Raw genomic sequence first — 6,573 nt, 5'->3', positions numbered from 1 at the left:
AAACACCGTTTTTTTTTAGAAACCGCCATTTTGTTAAACATTTTATTTTCTTATTCCTTCGATTAATTACTAGATTTAACATTAATTTATCGAAATCTGTTTAGTTTTTTAATTTCAGAGGATCCAGTTCACAGAAATATTGGTCATCGCAAAACGCCTATTTTGAGAAGAGCTCTCGGAGATCAGCTATACTTCCGTTTCAAATAAATATTTTTACTAATACTAAGTCTTAAAATACAGTTAAAAGATACCATAAAAGAGATTTTCCGGATATTTTATACAACAGTGGTGCTCAAAGAATGTTTCCATGCATTCCCCTCTCGATCTTTCTTTGCTAACATTTCTAAAGCTCCGTACGCCGGACGGAGGATGATTGCAACCTTCTTACAGCGAAATTGTCGGTGCTAACGTCATTATCCACATGTAATACCAACCTAATTATTACCCAGAAGCACCTCGTTGCATTTATTAGCCATTCACTAACCGCAATTTGTTGTTGTTTTTCCAAGTTGGCGCAATAAAATTTTTTCACACATGCCACCGAGTCAAAACAAGAACCGGAAAAAGTGGAAAAGTAAAAAAATGGAGCTATTTTCTACGTGTGAGAGCTGAGATTGCGATTATAAATATCCACACGTCGTAACTCATTGAGTGGCTCACACATACACATTCACACACGTAGGTGTTTCTGTGTGGCGGAGTTGCAGTGAATTGGTAACATTAGTTTCATTGCAGCTTAATGGCCGCGTCAATGGCAAAACTTAGCCCATTACGAGTCGAGTCTTGCGGGGCTTGTTGGCGGAGCGGGGCCATTTGCAGCGACAGAATAATGTCGCGAGGCGAAGAAATGAATTTTTATGGCGGAAGTGGAAGTGCATGCACTACCAGATCTTAACTGTACATATATACAGCTATGTGTTCGCGCAAATCGAATGAAGCAATCGACGAAACTTTTCAGCGGAAAAAACAGCTCTTGAAAAGTTTTGCCATTGGGACGCGCGCGTACAAGTGCCGGCGATGGCTGCTATGTGTGGACGTCGGGGGAGTTGGCCGGGCTGCGCATTTCCATGTGGGTTAGTTGTAAGCAGAAGAAAAAGCTGGCTGTGCGCATTTGGCTGCAAGTTTGGCTAATAAGCGCAACGCGCGACGAAGGAAGGCGGTGTGATTGACTTTGAGCTCCTCCTTACAAATACTCATAAGTACTGACATATGTATATATGTATATTTTCCTGGATCCCACTTGGAAAATATGCGCTTGACTGTAGATTTCACTGTAAATATTGAAGAGACTCTGCATTCTCTATTTTACTGCTGGTCGTTTTGCTGTTATGTGTCTTCCATATTGAGACTTTTCCTAACACTCACTGGGACCAGTCCACGAAGTTGCGAACTGCTGAATATCCATCTCCTTCGCTTCTGAGTAGAAAAAGGTTGAACTTGAGTAGTTCACGCAAGTTTACTGGTGGCTCATCTTATATGATCTTGGGGATTAGCTTACTTACAATCAGTATATAGTGGTTGGTTTTGAGATTCTAACGTGAATCAGTTTTTATTTTTTATCGAAACAAATATATGAGTGAGCCCTCAATCGGCATTAAAATATAGTTTCACTGCCCCTACAAGGACCACGTACACATATGTACATTATTTCACCTTCCAAATCACCTTACCCTCTTATTTAACCACCGACGAGGCATGTCTAGGCGCTCGTGTTGGTGTAAGTTCAACGGCGTTGCCAATTGCTTTTGTGTGCGCGCAAATGTATGCTTCTTTGAGCAGTTGACCAGGACCATTGAACCATTAAGTGGGCAATTAAATTCAATTAACTTCCGTCATAGATTCTGCGCAGCGTAAGTTCAGCTCCACATGCGCGGCTGAAAGCCAGCACAGCTGCTTGTTTGCCTGACTCCATCCTTAGGTCACCTTGTCTCGACTCACACACTTTGGGTGGGTCTTACTTCACGCACGTGCCTGCATCGCGGCTCTGAGGCGAGCTGCTTGGAGAGGTGCACACTTTGACTTCGCTCCTTTATCGCCGCTAAACGCTGCATTTTTCCGGTGCAAAAGTTTTCGCAGCCTTAAAAGTAAATGCCACAGACATCGGGCTGCCAACATCAGTTTTTGGCTTCGCGCAAGCATCAGTGTCGTCACCGCAGTCGTGTCGAACGATTCTCCAGACTTATATCTTCAAATTGCCGAATTTGTTTCTGGTATTTTTGAATAGTTTGTATATGTGTGTGTGTGTTTGTGGAAGTAAAGCTTTTGCAAGATTCGGCTTTATGCGGTTGCCTTTGACTCGGTCGCAAGCACTCCCAAGAGTGTGTGTGTGTGTAAGTGCAATCCACAGCCTGTTTATTCGACTCCTGTTGCTCGCTGAACTTTTACACTTCTGGTCCGCTTCTTCTTTCTCCGCTAAGTCGCTGGCGAAAAGTTTGCCACTGCGTCTTTTTATGAATATCATTGATTCTGGCGATTTTGCGTTTTGTCTGCGCAGAGTTCGCTTTTCTTGCTGCAGCAGAAAATTGTTGAATTCAACAGCTCACATTTTCATAAAGTCAATTGGGGGGCAGCGAAGTGTAGTCTTGGCATTGGCGGCACTGCTGCTTTTCAGTTTCAATTAATATTGATTGCTCCACTTGTTTTTGGCCTTATCCTCATAAGGGAAGGGATTATTAACAGTCAGAGAATTCAACAAAAGTTTACAAGCACACATTTCTATTTGTGACGAATGTCTGAAAGCTTTTATATATGTGTGTCTTTCAGAGCATATTTGTGTGCCAGAGTCAATAAGGTCAAACTACGTTATCTACAAAATCACGAAAAATAATTTGGAGTTGATGAAACTTAGGTTAAGTTTTAAGCTTTCAATAAATAAGACCGCACATGGTATAATTTAAGAAATAAATTTATAATAATTTATATAAACCACCAGAGTATTATTGCTAATTGTTGCTTTATTTTCTACATAAGATACATTCTTCTTCCTCTTTATTGGCGTAGACAGCGCTTACGCGGTTATAGCCTAGTTAACAACAGCGCGTCATGTCCTTCTCTTCCTTTGTTTCCACCGGCGGGTACCGAATCAAAAACCTTCAGCGCTGGAGTGTTTTCTTCCATCCGGACAACACGACCTATCCAGCGCAGCCGCTGTCTCTTGATTCGCTGAACTCACTATTTCGTGCAGCTCATCGTTCCATCGACTGCGGTATTCGCATCTTCCGCAAAACCTTTCTCACGAACACTCCTAAGACCGACTCATCAGATGATGTCATTGTCCATGCATCCGCACCATATGATGAGGGCTTATAGTTTGGTCTTTATGGGTCGAGAGAAGACTTTACTTCTCAATTGCTTACTCAGTCCGTAGTAGCACCTGTTGGCAAAAGTGGTTCTGCGTTTAATTTCAAGGCTGATATTATTGTTGGTGCCGATACAGGTTTCAAGATAGACGAATCTGTCCACGACTTTAAAGTTAAGACTGTCAACAGTGACAGAAGTCACACGATAGGGAGTCTCCTTGTCTGAAACCTCTTTTGATATCTAACGACTCAAAGAGGGCCTTCCCGATCCTGACGGAGCTTTTCGTGTTGCTTAACGTCGGCTTACACAGCCATATTAGCTTTGCGCGGATATCAAGTTCAGACATAGCGGCATAGAGACAGTTCCTTTTCGTGCTGTCGAAGGCGGCTGTAAAATCGACGAAGACGAGGTGTAATGTGTCGATCTTCCTTTCACGTAAAACCTTACTTAGGTTCCAATCGTTGGGCATGCTTTCATCCGACCATACCTTGAAAAGAAGCTGACGTATGCACCTTGTCAGTTTTTTGCCACCTTATTTGAACCCGTATTAAAATTAGGTGGGTAATTCCTATTCGAACCTCATCTTAGTCGGGCAATGGAACATCTATTCTAACGTCATCGATTGGGGAATCGAATTCGCCATCTCCAGGTGATACACTTTCACTGCTGTTCAGCAGGCTGGAGAAGTGTCCCCTCCATAACTTCAGTATATTCTGGACATCAGCCACTAGATCACCGTTTTGGGTCCTACAAAAGTATTCCCCGTCTTGAAACCTTCCGATAGTCGCCGCATCTTTTCGAGCATTACCCCTGTGAGCCAGCTTCTCAAGCTCTTCATACTTACGCATTTCGGTCTCTCTTTCGCTCGTGATGTGGTCGACAGCAACACCTGCTTTCTCTCTACGGCGACACGACATGGTTTCGCTTGTAGCTGTACGAAAGGAGCTTAAAATTCCATCTCACAGTTCCCTTAGTCCAAATTGCTGATTTTAGACCTTCCCTGTTTTTTTTGGAGGCTCAATTTTGCAACTGTTGTACTAAAGATGTCTTCTTTACCCTCCCTGGCGTTAAAATTGCTAAGCACAATTTTTAAATCGGGGGCAGTCATCATAAGCGCGCTTCAGCTGCTCATAAAAGGCATCTTTGGCCATATACGAGGACCTCTATCAGGTGTGTAGCGGCACCTTCCCAATTTAGATACCGTATATTCCAGGTGGATGATATTAAATCATAGTTCTTATTACGTTTGCTGTGATCGTCATCATAAGTGGGGGTTTTCATCCGAGGTTGTTGTTTATTTTTCATTGGGAGTAATTTCTACGCGGCGGGACCTACACCCCAGTGCACAACCTCACTAAGCGAGTATTATAAAGTTTTCTACTATATTTCAGCGGACCATTAAACCGAATATGTCGGACTGGCCCCGCTCTGTCCAAATTTTACTAGGTTTCGTGTTTTCTATATACAGAGCTTACCAACAAACAGGATGTGATGTTAAAATGAAATAAAATACTCAAATTTGGCCACCACCGCTCCGTTTGCATATCTCCACCCGTTTATGCCAATTTTCGATGATCCCGTTGGAATTTCGGCCATAGTGCGTTGAATGTTGTCTTCGAGCTCCACCAGCTTTGCTGGTTATTGGCGTAAACCTTTAATTTAACATAACCCCAGAGAAAGTAACCTAGTGACGTTAAATCGTAAGATCTTGGTGGTCATTTGACTGGGCCATTTCCAGAAAATAATGTTTAGACGTGAAACATGAAGCGGCCCAGCTGATTGGCCGGGAAAAGAAGTTGATCAACATCGTGTTGATCTCCCTTTATCGATGGTAACGTCATTTCCTGCCTCTTTTCGAAAGAAGTACGGCCTGATGATACCGCCATATCACATTCCGCACCAAATGGTAAATTTTTGGGATGCAAATACGTTTTCTGAACCACACGAAGATTTCATTCATCTCAATAACGATTTTTGTTGTCAAAGCCATTAAGCCAGAAATAAGCCTCATCTCAGAAAATGGTTTTCCAATGAGCGTAGATCTGTGAATTCGGAAAACGTGAATCTTGGACAACTTCCCAGCGTTGTACCAAAGTGAAAAATGAAAGCGGACGTGTTCCAAAAATTTAATGAAATCATTTTTTTCACAGCAACTGCCGGATCCAAAACTTTATGTACATATGTCTATTGAAGGCACATAAATCGCCTTTGCTGCTTGCGAGTAAGGTTTATTATTAGCTCGTCTGTTGGATTATTTGGAATAGAGGAGTAAGCGTGGTGTTTTTATTTAATTCTTGTTTCTTATATTAAAACCGTCGTGGAATCCAATGTTCTATATATTGCATCTGAAGTAAAATATGAATGCTCAGACTTGGCTCCTTTTCCTCAAAGTTGCTTTTTGTACAAGGTCTGTCGCAAAAGAAACAGAACTTTTTAAATATAACTGTTTCTGGTGGCGCCACCTATTGGTGGGTATATAAAATAAAAAGTTTGATCTCTTGTTGACATTTCGTAAAAATTTTAAGACAATTGGATAACTTCAATCTATGTTATCGATCAAAAAGTGACAGCAGCTTTTGGTCATCGGTCGTAAAATGCATTTTGAACAAAGAGCAAATATTAAATTTTGTTTTAAACTTGGGAAAACGTTTACTGAAACATTTCAAATGATGAAAAAAGTTTAAGGTGATCAGTGCCTATCCCGTAGTAGTGTGCATGAGTGGTTTAAGCGATTACAAGAAGGTCGTGAGGGCCTCTGTGACGATCAGAAGTCGGTCGTCTTCAACGTCAATGCTGATTTGTTTTTACGATTCCGAAGGTATTGTACACCGACAGTTCGTCCCACCTGGCCAAACGATTAATGCTGTGTTTTACCTTGGTGTCATGAAGCGTCTTTTGTCACGCATTCGTCGTGCTCGACCACAATACCGTGAGGCAGGGTCCTGGCGCCTGTTGCACGATAATGCGCCGTGTCATATAATGCAAGAGATTTTTCTTCCAGGCGACAAATAATCAACCACATTATAGATAAGAACAATATCTTACACTATCAATTTAAATTAATTATGGTCGACGCTTGTCACTGATTTTTTGACAAAAAACTCCATATTAACCATTAATCACTCACCCTACTCACCTGATCTGGCACCCTGTGATTTTTACCTATTTGGAAAACTTCATTTGCCCAGGAAACACACTGGTTTCACTAAACGCTGTATCGAAGCACAAGAAAACTACTTTGAATAAAAAAATATAACTTTTGAAAAATATTAA

This window comes from Bactrocera tryoni, chromosome 1, assembly GCF_016617805.1.
Source record: "Bactrocera tryoni isolate S06 chromosome 1, CSIRO_BtryS06_freeze2, whole genome shotgun sequence".
Lineage (NCBI taxonomy): Eukaryota > Metazoa > Arthropoda > Insecta > Diptera > Tephritidae > Bactrocera > Bactrocera tryoni.
The sequence above is the reverse complement of the archived record's forward strand: the minus strand, read 5'-3'. Positions refer to the sequence as shown.